Here is a 25,443-nt window from a genome sequence, read left to right as displayed (position 1 = left end):
CATTTCCAAAAAGTCATGAATATAAACATTTTGTTAGTTCAATGGTTTCTACACCATTAATGAGGCAAATAACCAGGCAAATAACCGTTGGATCCTCCGAGATAAGCTCACATAACATGTAGGCTATTTGAGGGATACCACTCATTCTTCGTGTTCTAAATTCCCATAATTTTTTATACCTACTTTAACTCTCACTTTATAAAGCTATGTTTTTTTTTCCTAATTTAACTTTCACTTTACAAAGTTATGGGATTGGAATGGGACGTGTAATTTCATTTACAACATCTAAGGAGACTTTGGCGGGAGCCCACACATACCGCTTAATTGGCCATGTTGTGGTAAATTCTCTACATTTAATCCAAATCAAAGTCTTTAGACAAAATTTTGGCATCACAATTTCCCAAGAGGCATCTTTGGATGCTCATAGCATCAGCTTGGGATTCTACTATTAAGATGCTACTACTGGACCTGCAACACATTCAAGACTTTCAGTCCTAAAAATCAATTTATATAGATCACTGTATCCCACCATTCTCGTTCTTCAACACTCCGAGACCATTCTCGTTCTTCAACACTCCCATCTAGGGTCAATCATCTCTAGAGACATAGAGTCCACCCATAACTTGTAAATGTATGGACATTTCATTCCATTATTTCTTTCAAATTTTTGTACTATAATGATATAGATGATGGGCGCAAAGCTATTTGATTTGTTCTTTTTCTTATTAAATACATTGTTTCAAATCATCTCTTACTGAAAATGTTTTGGTAACAGCAAATTTGTATTTATCTCTTTCTACACGATATCTTTATTTTCCGAACTTCTCTTGCTGCTTGGATGTAGATCCACCCCGACGATGGCTTTCTTCCGTGTTTTCTGGTTGCAGCTAGGTTTCTTCCGTGTTTTCTGGTTAATTAGTGCCAGTGGCCAACGATGGCTTTCTTCCGTGTTTTCTGATTGCAGCTAGGTTTCTCTCTTTTCTCTTTACACTGGTTAATTAGTGCCAGTGTCTTTTTTATGCTTTTTCCATTCAGTTTCCGCATTTCCAATAAGATTCGGTACTGTCAATGAAATGGGAGCAATAAGGGTTTTTAATGCTCTGTATGTCCTGGTGTAGAATATTCGAGCTAAACTTATTTAAATCTGACGGGGATATCACCTTGATATACATAACATTAGTTTCCCTAACGGGTGCCTATTTCTCGCCCCAATTTCATGGCAATTTTTAGACCGTGCCTCTGATTCTTTTACCATCTTTCCTTATGGCGGTCGTTTATTTCACTCCCTATTGACAACGTTCTTTAAATGCATCTGCGATGTCGTTCCCCTTTTCGGCAGTGAATGTCTTGCATTTTTTTCGTTGGTTTTCTCCTTTTACCTTTAGATTAAGCTTAGATGTATGTCAGGAAGACCTTGCAATTACTCTCCACTTCTACATGGCTCTTGTTCTCTTTGCAGCCTCCCCTAATCGTGTCAAAATTCCATTTCCTCTGCTCTGATGTTGGAAAAAGACTCATCTGAAAATATTGACTTAATGGCTAGTAGAAGATTCAAGAGGCTCTCATACATGTTGATAATCCTAAAGAGCCTTTTCAGAGGCTAGTAACTTATCACAATCACCTCAACAAAATTGAGCAGATGCATGATAGCACCTTTTGCAGTCTCAACAAAATAAGTGCCCTAAATAGACACAGTTTCTCAAATATCTGAACACAGGTGTTTTTCACTGCCAAGAAGATCCCGTACTACAATTTTTATAGCCTGATTCCATTTCTTCATCTTCCTTTCCAACATTCCCAATCCATTTTTTGAATTTTTCAATGCCGAGTTCTCTATTCCGAGACAGTGCAAACCCTCACACTCATTGAGGATATCTCTACAAACAGTACTGTAAACTAGGCAAAACTCTCATTCATCTCTAGAAGCAACCTTATTTTCGGCAATGTCTTTAAGGTAGCACGAATCCTTTACCAGAAAATGATTTTACGGTTGTATGCGAGGGCGGTGAAGTCGGTTCCAGTTTTCTCTCTTTGGTGGTATGCAGGAATGGTGTATAACAGGCTGCTGCTGTGAGTTTTAATTCGTAATTTTTCCGGTGGTTGATTTGGTATTTCCTACCCAACAGTGCTCTTTCACAGGGTTATAGGTTTTTGTTTCCGGGTTTCGCCATTTTTTTTTCATCAGGCAGCTCAAGGAAGCACAAATGGCAACCGCTTCGGCACAAGCAACTGACTGTATTCACTCCGTTGATACTGGAGCAGAATAAATCCAACAACAGCACGCACATCCATTCCCAAGTCATATTCGTACGATGGATAGTCCTATAGCAGGAAAAGGTCTCGATCAGAGGCGTATGTGATAACATCAGGGCTCTCGACATCCGACCTGCGCCCAGTTCTAGGCATCAATGGCAGACAACAACAACAGAGGCACAAACCAAGAAAGGAAGAGAGGATGCACATTAAGTTTTTGATGAATCAACGTATAAAAATGAAGTTATAGTCCCTGGTTGTGCATTATTTTTACAGGACTTCTGATGGACCTACACATGGACGTTAACCAATTCTTTGAAATCTTGTCAGAGCTTCCAACTTACCCTGAATCCGCAGTAATTGTGGTTGAAGATTAAGGGGTACAACTTGAAATAACGTATGTGAAAACATCAGGGCTCTCGACATCCGACCTGCGCCCAGTTCTAGGCACCAATGGCAGACAACAACAACAGAGGCACAAACCAAGAAAGGAAGAGAGGATGCACACTAAGTTTTTGATGAATCAACGTATAACAAATGAAGTTATAGTCCCTGGTTGTGCATTATTTTTACAGGACTTCTGATGGACCTACACATGGACGTTAACCAATTCTTTGAAATCTTGTCAGAGCCTCCAATTTACGCTGAATCCGCAGTAATTGTGGTTGAAGATCAAGGGGTACAACTTGAAATAACGTATGTGATAACATCAGGGCTCTCGACATCCGACCTGCGCCCAGTTCTAGGCACCAATGGCAGACAACAACAACAGAGGCACAAACCAAGAAAGGAAGAGAGGATGCACACTAAGTTTTTGATGAATCAACGTATAACAAATGAAGTTATAGTCCCTGGTTGAGCATTATTTTTACAGGACTTCTGATGGACCTACACATGGACGTTAACCAATTCTTTGAAATCTTGTCAGAGCCTCCAACTTACCCTCAATCCGCAGTAATTGTGGTTGAAGATCAAGGGGTACAACTTGAAACTAGCGTCCATGAAAAAACCATGGAGTCAAATTTTTCATTTTGGACAGCCCAAGTAAAACAAATTTTACTGAAAATGGAATTTCTGGAAACTGAAAACAATAAGCTCCATTATGAAATACACACCCTCTCTGCCAAAGTTTCGAAGGTGGAAGGGGATAATTTATCCCTTAAGAAGATGTTACATGGAAGAAAAGAGCAGGGAAATCTCCATCCTCCAAATGATACGTTGCATGCAGAAATTCTCGACCTTAAAAGCAAACAGGAAGAAATTTGATCCCAACATGCCACCTTCAAACAAGAAACTGAGACACACATCAATTCTTGGGCACAAGTGGTTTGAGCAAAGGATAAAATTCCTACCCCTCTTGCAGCAGTTAAGGAGGTGGTGCAATAAAAACTTGTGGAAGAATGCACTAGACGAGTGAGAGAATTGAATCTCAAGGTGAGAGGTTTTCCCTTACCTCACTCCTCTCTGGATCCTATGGAAGTGGGGGCTAGGTTCCTTTAGATACCCTTAGCCTCCCTAATATAGCTCTGTACAAAGCCTGGTTGGGTTATGAATCCACTCTCTTAGGTTTCAGACTGCATCCAATCGACTCTGCGCCCTCAGGACTAAGTGGAAGTTGTTTTCTCTCCCCAATAGGATTTTCTTGGATGAGGACCTCACTCGAGCAGAGGTTGCAGAACTTAAACAATCCAGAGAACAGGTTATGGAAGCATGGCAGGAAGGGAAATGAGAAGTTATCAGGAATCTTCGGGCAGTCATTCAGGACTCCTTCCCACCTGGGTGGGAACCCTAAACTAGAGTTTCCAAATGATGGGCCCGCTTGGGGAGATGACAGGGTACATACATCTCTATCCATTCTTGGAATGAAATGGATCTTTCTGGTCATTACCGAGACTTTTGCATGGCGCTCTTGAATCAATGGACATCGTCTTCGTGACCGAGGCTCATGCAAGCCCTATTCGACCTTTCCCATATATCGTAGGTTACCATTGGTTCTCAGCTACAGGTAGGAGACGACGAGCTCGGGAGGGGTCAGAGGATCGGATGGAGTTGCTTGTTTGGCTAGTGACTCACTCCGGGACAAGTTACCTGTGGTAGCCAAAGACGATTTTGCCAAGTTTATGTGGATTCAGATTAGTGTCGAAGTCTCTCATCCGAGGGACATCTACATTGCTTTCTGTTACTTTCCCTCAGCCTCTTCACCATTTTACATCCATAATGGCTCAAATGGGGACCCCTTTATAGACTTTTACACCGGAATCACCCAATACTCTGTTGTTGGGGAAGCCATCCTCCTAGGTGACTTCAATGATCATACTAGATATCTCCACATCCCTCTCCATGATTGATCAGAGGATGTGTTTTGTACCGAGGTGATAGATCCAGATTTAGCTGGGCTTCAGCGGATGTCAGATGATGCTTTGGGGCCCTCAACAATTTATGGTAAGCATCTATTGCTGTTGAGGGAATCAGAGGAGTTGTTAATTCTAACTGGTCTTCCCTATTTTGCAGACTCTCGCTTTTTCACGTGTCGGCCATATGGTGGGGGTGCAAGTGTAGTTGATTATTTCCTCGCTAGCCAGAACTTCCTCCCTTTGATTCGCCATCTCTCGGTCTCCCCCTTCCCCCTTGCTAATCATTCACTTCTTTCCTTCTATCTCTGATTTGAGCCTCCCCTTCCACCCCATCCTTCCCCCACGGGGCCCACCTTGAACCACCTTTCGATTTGACGAAGGTGACCTTGACATCTTCTCCTCTACCTTACGCAATATACTCCCATCAGAGACCCAATTCTCCTTTCTTGATTTTGCTTCCACTAAATACACCTGTCTTTCATTTTTCATTTGGGAAGCAGCACTCAAATCCTTCCCTCACTCCACTTGTTCCACTTCCACATCTTGAAAATTTGGATCTTGCCCCATGAACAAATGGTACGATGACGAATGCAAGACTCTACATCAAGAACTTTGATATGCTTTCACCCACTCTCAACCCTTCTACCTTGACATCAAAGCTTCTTACCATCGTCTCCTTCGTTGCAAGAAATGACTCTTTGTCTCTCATAGAAGATGAGAAATTTTTGCTCTCCTTGCCCACTTCCCTAAACAATTATAGCATACCATCCTTCCCCGACGCTCCCCTCTTCCATCTGACCTTGACCCTACATCCATGTTTTCTCACACTTCCAACCTTTAAGATATTCCAGGGTAGAGCCAAATTCATGTTACCTCCCCACCCCCTTCCTGTTACCTATTCTTAGACAAAGATACTAGAGAGGCCATTTGGGTGATGAGCAACAACAAAGCGGCTAATGAGGAAGGCTACCAAGAAGAGTTCTTTAAACACGGTTTCTGTGCTTTGGTTAGTTATTTGGCTGATCTCTTCAACCATGTAGTCCATGAAGGTTTTCCATCGGCATGGTCACACCACATCATCCATCCAATCCACAAATTAGGCCCCAGGTCAAATCCCAATAACTACAGTACGATCATGGTGGGCCACACATTCTCGAAGTTGTATGCTACTGTTATACATAGGAAGCTCTCCAGTGACCTTGTGCAGAGACAAATCAGAGCTAGGGGACGTGCAGATTTTCAACCAACTCATTAGACCATTGACCACATTTTCACCCTCTGCGCTGTGATTGAGGAGGCATGACATCACTCTACGAAAGTCTACTGTTGTTTCGTAGATTTTTGAAAAACTTTTGACTCTGTTCCGAGGGAAGCCTTACTCGAGAGACTCGCAGATATTGGCATCTCGACAACCCTATTGACAACTATTATGTGCATATATGAGTCTGTTCTTGGTCATCTTCGCATGGCTCATGGGATGTCTGATTTCATTCGAAGCACTATTGTGGTTAAACAGGGTTGTCCATTGTCCCCTACCTTGTTTGGGATCTATATTGATGAGTTGGATGCTTTTCTACACGAGCATATACATGACACTGATGGTTGCCTTCTTCACTAGGTCATGATATCTATTCTACTCTTTGCTGATGGCGTGGTCCTCCTCTCCTCATCTCCAAAAGGATTATAGAGGCATCTGGATTCTGGATGCCTTAGCTCTGTTTTGTGATCTTTGAGAGTTGATGGTCAACCTGGGTAAAACCAAGGTTATTTTCTTCAATGGGGTGAATAAAACTTCAGACCTTCACTTCCTATTTAGAGGGAAGGAGGTTGAGATCACTAGCACGTATACGTACTTGGGGGTGCAATTCTTAGGTCCTCGCTTCAGTTTGCGACTAGCACTTCAGCCTTGGATCAACAAATTATATGGATCCTTATCCCTTCTCGAGAGACAATGATTTCGACATCACTTCTAGGACATCTTGTCTAAGATGAGCCTCATGGACACCTTGATCCATCCCACTATTCACCTTGATCCATCCCACTATTCTATATGGATCAGAGGTTTGGGGACCATCTTTACTTGAGTCAGATTGGGCTTCAGTTGAGAGAGTCCAGACTCTTCTTCTTCGCCGCATCATTAGATGCAAACAAACTATACCTCAGCACATCATTCTTGCAAAGTTTGGAGCTCAACCCTTTCGACTTGAGACAATCTTCAGTTTGATCTCATTCTTGCATCATGTCTGGGGATTTTTAGACTCGATAAAGAGTAGGGACCGTTACTCTTACTTGGCATATTTCTCTTCTGAGACTATTGCTCGTTCTACTCCCTCAGGTCAGGCTAGATGTTGGTTTACAGGATTTTCATATCTCTTAGAGTCAGTGGGCATTCAGTCGTATCGTCTCCCTCTTTTCCGATATTCCTTGGATGCTCCTGGTCATCTTCTACCTATTAGACAAGAGTTGAACAAGATCATTAGGGAGGAAATCTATAGGCAGTTCGTCTAGGTCACCTGGTTCAATCCTCCAGAAGGGTTGCGCCCAAATATGGCCTTCTACGCTAAGCACTTCTTGGAGCTAAGAGATGGGCTCATTATTTGACCCCAGTATATGTTTCACCATTGGATGCATGCTCTTCGAATTCCTCTAGGCGAGTTCAGAGTAGGTTCTCATAGAATTCGGGTAAAGATGGACCACCAGATTAATAGACCAGATATAATGTGCTAGGTATGTCATTTACAAGAAGTAGAGGTCGAGGTGCACTTCATTTTTAGATGCCCTATCTATTACGAGATCAAAGGAAGGTTCCATTGCTTGTTCATAGACTCTCAGACCTTCGCAAACTTTTTCAGGTATCCTTATCAGAGATGTTTGGCCATATATATGCAGGAGGCTCTGAGGTTCCAAGTGCATATTCTTCAACCTCCCATCAGACCAAACCCCACACTGAGGATCACGACATTTTTCAAGGTACTATCTTCAAACAGAGAATGATTGATACCGTTTCATATCTAGACTCTAGACCAATGAGGATCAATGGGACCTCACCCCGCCACATGAGACCTCATCAGTGAAACCATCTCAGATCCGTCCCTAAGAGACAGACCAGGTCCTCCAGACCTCAACAGTGCGCAAACTCCCCCAAACAACGAGATAGTGGAAAGTCTGCACCTCCCACTGACCCTTCATCAGCCCAACAAACTTTGTGGAATTTTTTTACATGTTCTTCAACCAGCCTCAAATGTTAGGAGAGATGGGTCTAACCCTCAGACCCATTAGCCCTTGGATATTCTCCGTTAGGGAATTACATACATTGTATCTTTTATGTTCTTGCATTGTACCTTTTATATTCATACATTGTATTTTTTATAGGAGACCGTTTGTGTTAATTTTAGGTATTTTCTATGCTTAAGAGAAATTTACTTCAATTTTCTTGTCAGCCCAATATCAATGACCAATTTAGCAATCACATTAGCACGATAGTAAAATGCAGATAGAACATAAACATAAATAGTAGAAGGCAAGCCAAGATCAGAGGACACAAGATGTGGCACCAGCCAGGGACAAACCCCAGTGTGGGGAAACCCTTGATCAATTCTTCTTATAATCTTCAATAGTTCAGTGGAGAGAGAGAGTAAAAATATACAAAATGAATATTTATGACAGAAGCAGTAAGTCCATCATTCTACTAATGATAAATGTTCTAAGATGCAGCCCTGAATTCAAAGACATCTTTTACACCTTGTTGCATTGCGGAAATATTGTACCATTGGTTTGGCCACACCATGTTTTCCTCAACCTCCATACAACTCAACAAGACAACCTCCAAATACTGTGGTTTAACCTAAAAGAAACCCTCCATGCATACATTGCCTTGTAGGGATGCTATCCTCCCTGAACGCATGTCCTAAAGGCCTCCAACTGCTGGCTATGGCCTGCGGCCTAGCTCAGTAGTTGATTGTAAATTCGGTCCCCTCAATCAGTGCCCCAATTAGTGCTTAAACAACAATCCCTTGCTCCTCTTTTCTGCGGCTTCTTTTGCCCTGCAAACCGAGCTCAAGAACAACCCTATAATGCCCAAACAACCCTGAAATAGACCACGATGTCACCTACAACAATGTGGCTTTACCACAGAATTACCACTCTGATTTTTCTAGACTCCTTCACGTTGTTATAGGGCTCCTTTTGCTGTGGCTAGGAATCCTCTTGTTGCAGCTAGGTTTCTCCTTGTCTTACTGTGGCTAGGGCTACTTGACTGTGGATTTAGGCCTCCTCATGACAGTGGATAGGGGCTTCCTTTGCTGCGTATTGAAGCTCCTTCTTAGCTATGTATTAGGGCTCCATTGATTGTGGCTTTAGGTATTCTTTTGGTGCGGATTAGGGCCTCCATTCAGGGATTTCATTGACTATGTATTGAGCCTCCTCTTTGCTGCATCTTAGGGAATCTTTGGACAGTAGATAAAGGGCTCCTTTTGCTGCGTATAAGAGCCTCTTGGACAGCGGATTAGGGCATCACTTGACTATGGCTAGATCTTCCTTCAATCTGTGGCTAGGGCTCTCCTTTCACTATGGCTAGGGCTTCCTTCAAGACTGCGGCTAGGGCACATCCGAACTGCAGCTAGGACTCTCTTTGAGTTGGGGGTTATTTGGTTGCTGGCTGACCTTGACAAATTGTCAAATAATATAAATAAATCCATATCTCCATAAATACATGTCAGAGTCGGATGATATTTAGATCAATCCTACACTTCTCGAAGAGAGGAATCCAAGAAAAATACTAGTTGCCATAAATTAGATGACCCACATGGATTTTGGCCCTAGTTGCCAATTTTAACAGTTTGGTTCTCCCACATTTTATGGACATCATTGTACTCAACAATCCCTTTGACCTACTTTGTGGTCATTAGTTGGACATAAATATAATTATCTTATCTTATCTTTCTCTAGTGGATTTATATTATCTTCTACAAAATATATTTTCAATTACAATTGTCGCACTAGCCAATTTTCTAGTATTCTTTGTCTCCGATTTCACGAGGATGTACATCTTTCTTGAAAAATATACATCATGCCTGAGATCTGAGCCATCTCTGATCTAAAAATTATAATATTTAAACAATGAATGGATTTGTTAGATTATAAAAGGATGCTTCACACCATCTCTTTCATAAGGAGATATGTATCATTATGGCTGCATCCTGATTTAACACACTCTTTCGTACTTGTTGGTCTAGCCTTTTATCCTAAAATGGGTCTCATTTTCTACGAAGAACAATAACAGAACAAGTCCTATACTCAGCAACAACCAATTCTGCAAAAGTTTTGGCGACCCTACAGTTTGATATAACATGCTTAACTATCTCTGGTTGTTGTTGTTGTTTTTTTTGTCTGCATTTATGATGTACCACATGCACTGTCAAAAAAGAGGGCTTGGCCATGCTTATTTCATAGGTTTCTGAATAATATTTCTTCTACATCAATGTCTAGGATTTGTTTTACACTCTTGAGTTGAAGTAGATTTGTGTGAGGCTGAAGAGAAGCCTGTAAATTTTAAATGTATTTCCATTGTGCCAACTCTGGCTTTGATCATCGACATTTAGGTTTTCATATATCTACCGCTATAGAAGGTTTGATTTGTGCTCTTTATCTGAAGTAAAAACATGTGTGAAGTTTAAGGGGAACAATGATTGGGTAAATTGAATGGTGTTTGTGAAATGTAGGTCCCTTTATAACTGAAAGGTTTATCATGGAAGTGGAAATGAGCCAAAGGTGAGTGACCCATTTGGAGATTGACGATGAAGATCTCCTGGTTTCCGAAGAGGCTTCTCCAATACCACAGGGAAAGCTGAAAATGTTGAAGAGAGCAGGGAAAGCCCTTGGTAATGATAGAAGGAAATTTCCTCTTACTTATCAAAATAATATTGTTGATGATAGTGATCTCATGGACTATGTGAATGCTAGTGAGTTCGTGAGTAATGGTCAAGCGTTTACTGCTAGTTTGGAGCAAATACAACATGCAGAGGAACAATGCATTTCCCAAAACAAGTTTTTGCAATCTCCTAGGTGAAGCAGACAAGGAGGATGATAAAAAAGATCATCAAGTTGATAATGTCCACATTGGAACTAACATTCTTGAAACCATAAACACATCCATGAAATACTCTGCTTCTAAAAGCGGAAAAGATTATGAAAACTTGAAATTCCATGCTTCTATAAATGAGCATACAAGGGAAACAACATAAGATAATCAAGTTTCTAATAACTACACAGAAATGGAATCACTCAAAGCCAAAAACAAATCCAGGAAAAACATTCATGAAGAAGACAAACAAAGTAAGAAGCTAAAGAAGAACCTAGTTAGCAAAGATGAAATCATAGCAGAATCATCAGGGCTGGGAAGAGATCCAATGGAGTGTTGCAAATTTCTGAGGATGGTATATCTTTTGAGGAACTTTCAGAGGAAAGTCATCATAAAAAGCCTTTCGGATGGTGATGAGGAAGAAGATGAACTTTTGAAGGAGATGCCTCAAATGGAGGTGAAGTTTGTGGACAAAACACATAAAACAATAAATGGAACATTAAATCCATTGATATTTTTTCTTTGGTTATACCTTGATAGGATGGTCTAATGATTGCATTTGGTAATTAACTTTGCTTTCAGAATGAAGAAGGAGATTTAGAAGATGTCAATTTTAGGGATTCCCTTGCCAATGAAAGTGGCATTCCTCGAATCCCAAAAAACCATGGTGAAACAAGCCTATGTGAGGAGGTAAGTGCTTGATCTAGATAATTTAAGCCAAGTTCATAGGGCTTCTTTCCTTTTCTTCCTGGGAGGTACCCAATATTGACTATAATCTCACATCTATACATGTCACACCAAATCTTTCCCTTGTTTGTTGTATCCATGATTGGATATGTTATACACTCTCTAAGAAGATATGTGTGGTGTTAAATTTTGGGAAAATAAGCAAGCATAATCTGTAGGTCAATTTTCACTTAAATATTGGATTTTTGTGCTGGGTATTCTAGTCTCTTGAGCATTTAATCAGGAAATCTGCAAAAGGAAGTGTTTTCTTATGCTAGAAGAACAACTAATTTCCTACTTGATCAGTGGAAAATGAAATATTTTCACTAGAATTAGCTTACTTGGAAATTGGATCCTATTTATTACCTATGTAGGGTACAAGGCAAGATAATGCCAAGACCAATGGTGTATTTTGAGCACCAATTGAGGACACTCAGGTTTGAATGAATGTATTTATATATATTTTTCTTAAGAATATATTTATATGTTATACTAGTGAATGTTTGTAATACTCAGCCATTGATATAGTTGCCACTGCCTGTAGGATCTTTTTTGCAATTCTGAATTGAGTTCTAGAGATGATCAAGAGGAAAATCTTGATGATAGCACCCAAGAGAATGAGATTTTTGTTCCAACATTATCAAATGTGAATTTGAAGCTTGATTCACATCCAGATGATGTTGAATAGGCATCTTGCATGTATCTGTTATTTTCTTGCTTCTTAGAGCTTCCAGATCTACCCAACTACAGTCAAAGATTGACTGATCTAGGGCTTGACAAATATGCCCTCTTATCAGTCCTCTAACTCTACTTAGATGACTGAACTAGGGCATCCAACACACTATTGTTCATCACCTATAAACAAACCCATTACATCATTTCCAGTACTTAATGAATTTCACGTCTACTCTAGATCATCCCTCAGTTCACACCAAAAGACATACTTTAGCCTTCTAGACTCCTGAAGCAGCTAGCACAATACTGAGATTTTGTGGCCCTCAATACAGTGACAAGACAGTCCTTTTGTCACCTTTCTTAGGATCACGTCTCTTCACAACCTGCTCATAAATCAAGGTGAGTTTCTCTATCTTTTTGGACAGACTTTAGGGCAAAGTGTTGGTGACTGTCTATGTACTGAACCAGTGCTAAACTAGGACATCAACCCTCTGTCCAAAACCTTTGGACAGACCTCCATCTCCTAGCAATCAATCAACATGAGAACCAAATCAACGTACCTTATCTTAGATGTCTGCTCCATTGTCATAAGGTAACTTTTATGTGCAATTTCCTTGAGATTTTTGGCCCTTATAGGGTTCCTGTACCAGCTATAGGTGTGTCCTAAACTCGACCCTAACAACCTCTACAAAACAGTGTAAACCTCTTCTTTTAGATCTCCAACTTCTGCACGTTTACTTGAGGAAGTGTGGACCTTATTCCAACCTTCATCACAACCTACACGTTATTACTGTCCACTAAAATTAGGGTCTTGGCCCTTCTTCACATCTCATACTTTTTCAGCCCTGTACATGGAGATTTACACACAGCCATATGCCTAGAACCACAAAAGACTCCCCTAGTAGACCTACAAACTCGCCCATTCAGAACCTGAGACAAAGAAACTAAATGTATCTTCCTCTCGCAGCTGACTTGGCTTCTTGAGGGTCTGCAACGTTTTCTTGTAGTAGTCACAATGATCTTTATGACATGCTTCTATCTTTCACCATTAACTTCACTGTAGTGTCTCTTAGATTCACGCACATGTTTCCACAGAGAGTGTAGAGTGTAGGAACTTGCTTCTTGTTCTTCTCTTGCTCAAATCCTTTATGTTGTTGACATACTTTGATGTCTTACTGTCCATGGTAAAAGGAGACTTGTTTTTACTATTGTCACCAGGCTTGCTCCAAAATTTCCGACTTGTTTTGAATTGTTAAGCATTACTTGCATCATCTTTTAGGAAAGACTTGCATCATGGTTATGATTAGGAAGGGAATCTATATCATTCTTCACTGATAGGCCTTGCATCATAATTTCAAATCACTATCAAGAAGGACTCTCAATTATATTTGATCCATAGAGGAATATAATCTCCCATCGCCTCACAACATATTACAGATTAGTTTCTCAAGAGACTCGTATCAATTTAGCAATCTAGCTTCTTTCAAATCTCTGATTAGTATAGGTCACCGGGAGCTCATCTTAGTGTGTTAAGTATCAGTGTTGAGGTAGCCTTAAACTTGTGTGAAGGAGATAACGGTCAGTGTCAAAAGTTATTCATCATTCATTAGAAATTCACATTTCTTTTGATTTTTATATCAAATCTTCATATTCATACTGTCAAAAGAATCTATCTCAGAGAAACTCAAATCTACTTCAGGACGATGGTTTCAGGAAACTTGCATTACTGCAGTAGAGACTTTCCAACTCAAAGTAACCTTCCTCTTTCTGACCTTAGCTCTGATGCTATGTTGGAAAATCAAATATAATGCATATGATGATTGATTCTCCTGCTTGGTAATTACTTGTGAGAGTTAAATTTCTTATTTTTATTTTTATTTCTTCCTCATCAAGAAATTTCACGATATTAGTCTTCCAAGATCACAAAGAAACAAGAGACACAAAATTTAGGCTTCCAAGCCATGGCAAAACCCCTCAAAGGAGAAAAACCAACAATCCTCTTATTGAATCTAGTCAAAATGAGATATCCAAAATGAGAGACAAGACAAGTATGCCACCAATTGACCAAGTAAAACTTTCCTTCAAGTGATCTTAAGCAGTCCAAATCAACGCATTCAAGTCAAAGTCAAAGCTAAACAAATCTGTCTTCAAACTATTCAAATTTCAGAAATTTCGGGTCTGTGATGAGGAGGTCGAAAACAGGTATGTCAACACTTCAGAAGTTCGATCTTATACACAGAAAAATGTGAGCTTTTCTTTAGATATAATTCAGTCAACCTTTTGGAGTATACTTGTAGTTTCTTGCTCCGTTCTTCTTTTAATTTTCAACTCCTTTTACTAGTTTCAGATCACTCTATTCGATGGATGAATTGAATCTCAAGGAGGTCAAACCATCTTCATATATATACCTGACTGGAGGTTGAACAACTGCCATTGAGGCCGACTTGAAGGTTGTCTTGGTCAATTTCTTGTATACTTAAGACTTCAACAAAAAAATTGATTTTCTTTCTTTTACAAATGTCCAAATAGGACATGTCTTGAATACAAATTTCTATGACTCTTATTGAGCATGAAGAACATGCATGATAAAAAATAAAATAATAATAAATACATAAATAATTATTTTACATTATGAAGACCGATACTAGTTACACTTTCAACATAAGCCTCCATGCAAGTAACCTTACAACCCTAAGTTTTTTAAGGCTCAATGCTCTCCTTTGAAATGCCTAACAGTCAATGCAAGGTGTCCTCCAAGGAAAGAAATCTCCCTTCATGTGTTGCTTACATGAAGTGACCAAGCTCCATAGGTATCCTACACTCCAAGCAAGCATGTCATACAAGCATCCATACAAGGTCTAGAACTCAAAAAGTCCAGTGTGCAAGGCCATCATGCAACACCAAGGATCAACCACACACCATGAAGCCCACATCTAATGAAGTACCCCAAAACATGGTATAAACACTTTTGGAGTAAACTCTGAAAGTTAGCAATCCTCTATAAAAAGTAACTTGTAAGAAACATGCTTCTATATGCTTTTCTCTGACAGTAAATGGGAGCATATTTGACTTCTTTTGTCACTTTAGAAGTCTGTTCCTAAGGCTACCAAAACTTCCCTAACTCTGTGACAAATCAACTGCTCTTATCGTTCTCCATAGGTTTTACAAATCTTCCCATCTTGTCAACAATCTGACTCTTCCAGAATGTTGCATCTAGGGTTTGCACAGCCAGACCTCTAAACCTCCTTCACTAAAAGATTGTTTCTCAGGGCTTCTGGATCTACTCAACTACATTCAAAGCTTGACTGATCTAGAGCTCAACAAATATGCCCTATTATCAGTCCTCTAACTCTATTTAGATGACTGAACTAGGGCATCCAACACATTATTGTTCATCTCTTATAAAAAAACCCATTAAATCATTTTCAGTACTTAATGAAAGCCATTCACGTCTACTCTAGATCATGCATCAGTTCACACCAAAATACATACTTTAGCCTTATTCTAGACTCCTGAAGCAGCTAGCAGAATACTGAGATTTTGTGGCCCTCAATACAGTGACAAAATGATCCTTTTATCACCTTTCTTAGGATCACGTCTCTTCACAACCTGCTCAGAAATCAAGGTGAGTTTCTCTATCTTTTGGACAGACTTTAGGGCAGTATCTTGGTGACTGTCTATGCACTGAACTAGTGCTAAACTAGGATATCAACCCTCTGTCCAAAACCTTAGGACAGACCTCCATCTCCTAGCAATGAATTAACATGAGAACCAAGTCAACATACCTTATATTAGATGTTTGCTTCATTGTCATAAGGTAACTTTTATGTGCACTTTCCTTGAGATTTTTGGCCCCTTATGGGGATCTTGTACCAGCTACAGGTGTGTCCTAAACTCAGCTCTAACAACTTCGACAAAATAGTGTAAACCTCTTCTTTTGGATCTCCAACTTCTACACATTTACTTGAGGAAGTGTGGACCTTATTCCAGCCTTCATCATAACCTACATGTTATGACTGTCCATTAAAATTAGGGTCTCGGCCCGTCTTCACAGCTTAGATTTTTTCAGCCCTGTAAATGGAGATTTTACACATAGCCATATGCCCAGAACCAAAAAAGATTCTACCAGTAGACCTACAAACTTTCCCATTCAGAACCTGAGATAAAGAAACTAAATGTATCTTCCTCTCCCAGCTGACTCGGCTTCTTGAGGGTATGCAACGTTTTCCTGTAGTAGTCACAATGATCTTTAAGACATGCTTCTATCCTTCACCATTAACTTCATTGTAGTGTCTCTTAGATTCACGCACATGTTTCCACAGAGAGTGTAGAGTGTAGGAACTTGCTTTTTGTTCTTCTCTTGCCCAGTCAATTTGTGTTGTTGACATACTTTGATGTCTTACTTTCCATGGTACAAGGGTATGTATATACATCTCAAAAAGGAGGCTTGTTTTTACTGTTGTCACCAGGCTTGCTCCAGAATTTCCAACTTGTTTTGAATTGTTAAGAATTACTTGCATCATCCTTTAGAAAATAGTAAAATACTTACATCATAGTTATGATTGGGAAGGGAATCTGTATCATTCTTCACTGATAGGCCTTGCATCAGAATTCCAAATCACTGTCAAGAAGTACTCTCAACTATATTTGATCCACGGAGCAATTTAATCTCCCATCGCCTCACAACAGATTACAGATTAGTTTCTCAAGACACTCATACCAATTTAGCAATATAGCTTCTTTCAAAGCTCTGATCAGTATAGGCCACCAGGAGCTCGTCTTACTGTGTTAAGTATCATTATTGAGGTAGCCTTAAACTTGCATGAAGGAGATAACAATCAGTGTCAAAAGTTATGCATCATTCATTAGAAGTTCACATTTCTTTTATTTTTATATCAAATCTTCATACTCGGACTGTCAAAAGCATCTATCTCAGAGGAGCTCAAATATTCTTCAGGACGATGGTTTCAGGAAACTTGCATCACTGCAGTAGAGACTTTCCAACACGAAGTAACCTTCCTCTTTCTGACCTTAGTTCTGATCCCATGTTGGAAAATCAAATATAATGCAGATGATGATCGATTCTCCTGCTTGGTAATTACCCGTGAAAGTTAAATCTCTTCTTTTTACTTATTATTTCTTCTTCATCAAGAAATTACACAATATTAGTCTTCCAAGATCACAAAGAAACAAGAAACACGAAACTTTATGCTTCCAAGCCATGGAAAAACCCCTCAAAGGAGAAAACCCAAAAATCATGTTATTGAATCTAGTCAAAATGAGATATCCAAAACTAGAGACAAGACAAGTCTGCCACCAATTGACCAAGTCAAACTTTCCTTCAAGTGATCTTAAGCAGTCCAAATCAATGCCTTCAAGTCAAAGTCAACGCTAAACAAATCTGCCTTCAAACTGTTCAAATTTCAGAAATTTTGGGTATGTGATGAGGAGGCCGAAAACAGGTCTGTCAACACTTCAGGAGTTTGATTGTATACACAGAAAAATGTAAGATTTTCTTTAGATATGATTCAATCAACCTTTTGGAGTATACTTGTAGTTTTTTTCTTCGTTCTTCTTTTAATTTTCAACTCCTTTTGCTAGTTTCAGATCACTCTATTTGATGGATGAATCGAATCTCAAGGAGGTCGAACCATCTACATATATATTCCTGACTGGAGGTTGAACAACTATCATTGAGGCCGACTTGAAGGTTGTCTTGGTCAATTTATTGTATACTTAAGACTTCAACAAGAAAAATGATTTTCTTTCTTTTACAAATGTCCAGCTGGCACATGTCTTGAATACAAATTTCTATGACTCTTATTGAGCATGAAGAACATGCATGATAAAAAGTAAAATAATAATAAATACATAAATAATTATTTTTATATTATGAAGACCAATACCAGTTACATTTTCAACATAAGCCTCCATGCAAGCAACCATGCAACCCCAAGCTTTTTAAGGCTCAATGCTCTCCTTTGTAATGCGTAACAGTCCTCCAATGCTGGGTGTCTTCCAAAGAAAATCATGTGTTGCTTACATAAAGTGACCAAGCTCCATAGGTCTCCTACACTCCAAGGAAGAATGTCGTACAAGCATCCATACAAGGTCTAGAACTCAAAAATTCTAGTATGACATCATGCAACACCAAGGATCAACCACAGAACATGCACCCCAAATCTAATGAAGTACCCCCACACATGGTATAAACACTTTTTTAGTAAACTCTGAAAGTTAACAATCCGCTATAAAAGTAACTTGTCAGAAACATGCCTCCATATGCTTTTTTCTGACAGTAAATGGAAGCATATTTGACTTCTTCTGTCACTTTACAAGTTTGTTCCTATGGCTACCAAAACTTCCCTAACTCTGTGACAAATCAACTGCTCTTGTCACTCTCCATAGGGTTTACAAATCTTCCCATCTTGTCAACAATCTGACTATTCTAGAATGTTGCACCTAGGGTTTGCACAGCCAGACCTCTAAACATCCTTCACTAAAAGACTGCTTCTTAGGGCTTCTGGATCTACCCAACTACAGTCAAATCTTGACTGATCTAGGTCTTGACAAATCTTCCCTCTTATAAGTCCTCTAACTCTACTTAGATGACTAAACTAGGGCATCTAACACACTGTTGTTCATCACCTATAAAAAATCCCATTACATCATTTTCAGTACTTAATGACAACCATATACGTCTACTCTAGATCATGCCTCAGTTCACACCAAAAGACATACTTCATCCTTATTCTAGACTCTTGAAGCAACTATCACAATACTGAGCTTTTGTGGCCCTCAATACAGTGACAAAACAATCCTTTTATCACCTTTCCTAGGATCACGTCTCTTCACAACCTTCTTAGAAATCAAGGTGAGTTTCTCTATCTTTTGGACAAACTAGGGAAAAATCTTGGTGACTGTCTATGTACTGAACCAGTGCCAAACTAGGGCATCCACCCTCTATCCAAAACCTTTGGACAAACATCCATCTCCTAGAAATCAATCAACATGAGAACCAATTCAACATACCTTATCTTAGATGTCTGCTTCATTGTCATAAGGTAACTTTTATGTGCACTTTCCTTGATATTTTTGGCCCCTTATAGGGCTCCTGTACCAGCTACAGGTGTGTCCTAAACTCGGCCCTAACAACCTCTACAAAATAGTGTAAACCTCTTCTTTTAGATCTCCAACTTCTGCAAATTTACTTGAGGAAGTGTGGACCTTATTCTAGCCTTCATCACAACCTACACGGTATTAGTGGATGTCTCAGACGACCTTCATAGCTCAGACTTTTTCAGCCTTGTACATGGAGATTTACACACAGCCATATGCCCAGAACCACAAAAGACTCCGCCAGTAGACCTACAAACTTGCCCATTCAGAACCTAAGACAAAGAAACTAAACGTATCTTCCTCTCCCAGCTGACTTGGCTTCTTGAGGGTCTGCAACTTTTTCTTGTAGTAGTCACAATGTTCTTTATGACATGCTTCTATGTTTCACCATTAACTTCACTATAGTGTCTCTTAGATTCACGCACATGTTTCCATAGAGAGTGTAGAGTGTAGGAACTTTCTTCTTGTGCTTCTCTTGCTCAGATGATTTATGTTGTTGACATATGTTGATGTTTTATTGTCCATGGTACAAGGGTATGTATATACATCTAAAAAAGGAGACTTGTTTTTACTGTTGTCACCAGGCTTGCTGTAGAATTTTTGACTTGTTTTGAATTTTTGAGCATTACTTGCATCATCCTTTAGGAAAGACTTGCATCATGGTTACGATCAGGAAGGAATCCATATCATTCTTCACTGGTATGTCTTGCATCAGAATTTCAAATCACTAACAAGAAGGATTCTCAGCTATATTTGATCCACAGAGGAATATACTCTCTCATCACCTCACAACAGATTACAGATTAGTTTCTCAAGAGACTGGTATCAATTTAGCAATATAGCTTCTTTCAAAGCTCTGATTAGTATAGGCCACCAGGAGCTCGTATTACTTGTATCAATTACCATTGTTGAGGTAGCCTTAAACTCGCCTGAAGGAGATAACAGTCAGTGTCAAAAGTTATGCATCATTCAGTAGAACTTCACATCTCTTTTATTTTTATATCAAATCTTCATACTCGGACTATTAAAGGCATCTATCTCAGAGAAACTCAAATCTACTTCAGGAAGATGGTTTCAAGGAACTTGCATCATTGCAGTAGGGACGTGCCAGCACGAAGTGACCTTCCTCTTTCTGACCTTAGCTCTCATCCCATGTTGGAAAATCAAATATAATGCAGATGATGATTGATTCTCTTGCTTGATAATTACTTGTGAAAGTTAAATTTCTTCTTTTTACTTATTATTTCTTATTCATCAAGCAATTACACAATATTAGTCTTCCAAGATCACAAAGAAACAAGAGACACAAAAATTTAGGCTTCCAAGCCATGGCAAAACCCATCAAAGGAGAAAAACCAACAGTCCTCCTATTGAATCTAGTCAAAATAAGATATCCAAACCAGAGACAAGACAAGTCTGACACCAATTGACCAAGTCAAACTTTCCTTCAAGTAATCTTAAGCAGTCCAAATTAACACATTCAAGTCAAATTCAGCGCTAAACAAATTTGTCTTCAAACTGTTCAAATTTTAGAAATTTTGGTTCTGTGATGAGGAGGTCGAAAACATGTATGTCAACACTTCAGAAGTTCGATCTATCATGTCCCTTCTCAAACACATTTGTAATAGGGTGTTTCCACACTTTTTTGCACAATTTTGGCTAAGGGAAAGAACCCAACATTTTTGACTTAGGGACTTAGGAGGAAATTCAACTTAATTTGGTTGCTAGTGGAAGTTGGGGGCCACCCACGTGGGAATTCAAACTAGGCCATTCGAATGGCTTGGAGGAAATTCAAAGTACTGGATGGAGGGGCCCACATGAGGCCAGGAATACCCACAAAGAGAAAAAGAGGAGGGAGCTCTCATTTGGATTCATTCTTACACCTTGCAATCAAAATTACTTGATTGTTCGCTTTGTTGTTTAGCTGAGTCAACCAGTTGTTTAGCCACGAATCTCTCAAGCAAAAGCTTCAACCTCTACTTCGGGGGACCATCCCTGCAAGCACATGGCAGATTAGCATGCATCAGATTAGCCCACGATATATGGAGCTTATATAGTGATCACATGCACGGACTAAAGACAAGGGCCAGAGGGATTCCATCGATTGACAGGGCTATGCCGCAATAGGTCTGGCTATGGGATGCATGGATTTAGTTGATCGATATATCACTCGTGATGAGTGGAGCCAGGGCAGAGAGTGATATAGTTCTCTCTTGGGATGACACATGGGGGTTCACAACTTCACAAAGGCTTTCATCATATGGGGAGGCAAACAATTTTTGTTGCTGCACAGGTTTAGAGTTAGATTTGGATGGGTAGGCCTTGGTCCCATGGATATTCCCAGGCAGAATGTGTCTCGCCTCTTTTAGTATTCGACCATTGAGTTCTAGGAGAGGAGGATACTAACTGTGCACAATGGGGAGTATGACATAGTCAGAGTAGTGCAACGTCAGCATGGTGGCACTACTCTGGGACTAGCATGGAACTGGGACATCACAGCTCTTCACAACTCAATAACCTTTAGGGATGTGTTGGCTACTGCAGAGGGAGATCGTACAAATATTCCATTGGGCTTTAGCGAGTCACTGATGGAACAGGGGACTTATCTTACTTTCACTAGGCAAGATAGTGAGGGGAGCTTCATGTTCGACGATATTGCCTGAGATCCTACTATTGAAGGATTCTTTCATATCAAGAGAGTGCATAGGTCAAGGACGATCCAGTGGAACATCTAGGACCTTGGCACATTTTGCAGTAACAATGGGAAGAAACAATTAGAGAGGATGCTTGCTCAAGGATTGCTTGAGGATAAGTGATTTTTGGTGCATTGGAGGAGCTTGCCGGATGACGGTTCCACCTAAAAGGGTGAGCACATTTTGGAGCACCCAACTTTGAGGTTGCTTGAGGGCAAGAAAAATTTGGGAGGGGAGGATTGTCATGTCCCTTCTCAAACACATTTGTAATAGGGTGTTTGCACACATTTTTGTACAATTTTGGCTAAGAGAATGAACCCAACATTTTCGACCTAGGGACTTAGGGGGAAATTCGACTTAATTTGGTTGCGAGTGGAAGGTGGGGGCCACCCACGTGGGAATTCAAACTAGGCAATCCGAATGAATTGGAGGGAATTCGAAGCCATGGATGTAGGGGACCACATGAGGCAAGGAAGATCCATAAAGATAAAAGGAGGGAGCTCTCATTTGGATTCATTCTTACACCTTGTAATCAAAATTACTTCACTGTTTTCTCTGTTGTTTATATGAGTCAATCAACTGTTTAGCCATGAATCTCTCAAGAGGGAGATTCAACCTCTACTTCGGGGGACCATCTATGCCCACCCTAGAGAGGTAGTTCCATAAGTATTTTACGAGTTCTGTGTTACATCACTACCATTCAACCACAATAGGGAGTGCGTATTTCTTGCTAGCTAGAGAATATGCAGGGGGAGTTTGGAGCTATCAGTGATCAAGAATTTTCTGAGAGAGTTAGAGGATTGGGAGAGTAGCAAAGGGCCAACCTTTCTTGTGAGTTTTGGAGCCAGCAGAGCCAACATCTCAGTAGTTCGAATTACTGGGCTTGGAGACAATGCAAAGGGTTAGTATAGCAATTTCGTGGAGCTAAGGAGAAGGTTCCATAGGCCGGAATCCCATCCAGGAAGTCAAGGGATTAATAACACAGGTCAACCCAGCACTTTGGGTCCATTTCCGGGAGGATTTACAGGAAAATTCCAACAGGCTGAGTTTTGTAGTTGCAGCTGAAGTTGGGCTCCAAGGGGGTCGAATTTCAGAACTCTAAACCAAGTAAATTCCTTGGGTTTTTTTGGGTTTTCTGAGAGGAGTCCATGGTTAAAGTGTCAGAATTTTCCAGATGTTATTCCAGCCTGAAATCCTAATTCTTATAATAGGGTGAATTGCTAATTAGCTTGGGAATTCGAACCATTTTGTGGGTTTGACTTTGGTTTGGAGATAGGCCAAACCATTTCTAGGTTTTTGTGGGTTTTGGTCAAGGAGCTTGAGGTTAAATTTGTAGCATTTTCTTAGCATCGAAGGTGGAGTTTCTTGCAGTCCATTTTCAGTTAGCAGTGTAGTTTTCTGAGCAGTGCAAAGCATTAGAGGAGCAGTCATTTCCAACATTTGAGATCATTGTATAATCACCTGGGTTCTGTCACACTTTCCATCGAGGCAAGCGCAGGTTCATTCCTCCATACTATTGCACTTGTTGCATTGATTAATAAAATGGCTTAGCTGGTTATTAATTCTGGAGTTTTTATGAGCATTTGCTGATTGTTTAAAATTTATGTGCTGTAAATCATTTTTTCTTTGCATATCACTGCTTATTTAATTTGGAACATTACACGATCTTATACATAGAAAAATGCAAGCTTTGCTTCAAATATAATTCACTCAACCTTTTGGAGTATACTTGTAGTTTCTTGCTTCGTTCTTCTTTTAATTTTCAACTCCTTTTACTAGTTTCAGATCACTATATTTGATGGATGAATCGAATCTCAAGGAGGTCGAACCATCTTCATATATATACCTGGCTGGAGGTTGGACAACTGTCATTGAGGTCGACTTAAAGGATGTCTTGGTCAATTTCTTGTATACCTAAGATTTCAACAAGAAAAATGATTTTCTTTCTTTTACAAATGTCCAAACAGGACATGTCTTGAATACAAATTTCTGTGACTCTTATTGAGCATGAAGAACATGATTGATAAAAGATAAAATAATAATAAATACATAAATAATTATTTTTATATTATGAAGACCGATACTAGTTGTATTTTCAACATAATCCTCCACGCAAGCAACCATGCAACCCCAAGATTTTTAAGGCTCAATGCTCTCCTTTGGAATGCCTAATAGTCCTCCAATGCAAGGTGTCCTCCAAGGAAAGCAATCTCCCTTCATGTGTTGCTTACATGAAGTGACCAAGCTCCATAGGTCTCCTACACTCCAAGGAAGAATGTCATACAAGCATCCATACAAGGTATAGAACTCAAAAAGTCTAGTATGTCATCATGCAACACCACCCCAAACCTAATGAAGTACCCCCAAACATGGTATAAACACTTTTGGAGTAAACTCTAAAAATTAACATCTGTATATAGTAAAGGTGTTTTTGTAAAGGCATTTGTTGATGATGAAGCTGAAGATGAAGATGGGGATATTCTAGTGAGGCATGATGAGGATGATAACTATGAGGAAGATGAAAATGAAGACTTAAAGGATTTTGTGGCAACTGCTGAAGAAGAACAACCAGTAGATCAATGGAAACAAGATAAAATTCATCAGAAATGGCTTGAAGAACAAGATGTTGCCGAAACTAGTGATATTTTGCAAAGGCTTGGATATGGTTAGAGACAAAAAGCGGCCAGGAAGCCAACACTCCATGGTGAGGAAGATGATGTTGCTTTTGATGATGATGAAGATGACATTGTTGAATGTGATGATAAGCTAGACTGCCATAGCCTTGTTTCTCAGGAGTCTGAACATGGTGATGATGACTTTAACATGGAAGCACAACCTATGAAACCAACTATAGAGGAGGATGATGTTTATGAGTCATCATATGATGAAGAATTCCACGATTCAAATTCCATGTCTGATTTTACTAAAAGCAGATTTTTCTCTTATGCATTTGAATCAGGAGGAGAAAGAAGTATTTCTAAGTCCAACAGATGATGAAACTTCAAGAGAAGTTTTTGGTCTTATAAAGAAAGTGAATGTTGCCCCCACTATCAAGAAGAAACCAAAACCATCATCAATTATGATATTTTATCATCCTCTTCATTGTTTTCAAAATCAGGTCTTGATATTTGGGTAAACAATCATAGAATAATACATAAACAAAATTCTGATTTAATATTTCTGGTTTCTGAATAATAAATTTTAAAACTATTAACATAAATATAGAGTCCCTATATAAACAATTTTCTCTTTTTCAAATTATAATTTTAGTTTTTCATTTCAGATATGTCAAAATTAACACTGGGAAATTACATCATAGGTTCATAAATAATAATCATAATCATACAAGGGAGGGTTTTCTTCCTGAAAAGGGAAGATTTTTATGATGATGCACTCCAAACTCACGAAATGAGAGTGTTGTTGTGCCAAATTTGTTCTTCAAATGTTTCTATGTTGTCTCTGTGGTTGTGCTAATGCTCTCTAATCACCTATTACTCTTAGTGCTCTTAGGTTTCAACCTCTTAGAGTTCCCAAATGCAAGTGG

General features: G+C 39.5%; 1 long non-coding RNA gene across 1 annotated transcript; it reads left to right on the top strand.

Moving 5' to 3' along the window:
* Positions 1–742: 742 nt before the first annotated feature.
* Positions 743–17,973, top strand: LOC149251876 (uncharacterized). The gene is made up of 2 exons (XR_016266932.1): positions 743–968; positions 17,689–17,973. It is a non-coding gene; the product is annotated as an uncharacterized LOC149251876 (long non-coding RNA).
* Positions 17,974–25,443: the final 7,470 nt, after the last annotated feature.

The sequence above is a fragment of the Pinus tabuliformis genome, chromosome 7 (assembly GCF_031772625.1).
Source record: "Pinus tabuliformis cultivar Carrire ecotype Pingquan chromosome 7, CPIR1, whole genome shotgun sequence".
In the NCBI taxonomy this organism is placed as follows: Eukaryota; Viridiplantae; Streptophyta; class Pinopsida; order Pinales; family Pinaceae; genus Pinus; species Pinus tabuliformis.
This window is presented reverse-complemented; position numbering and strand designations above follow the sequence as displayed.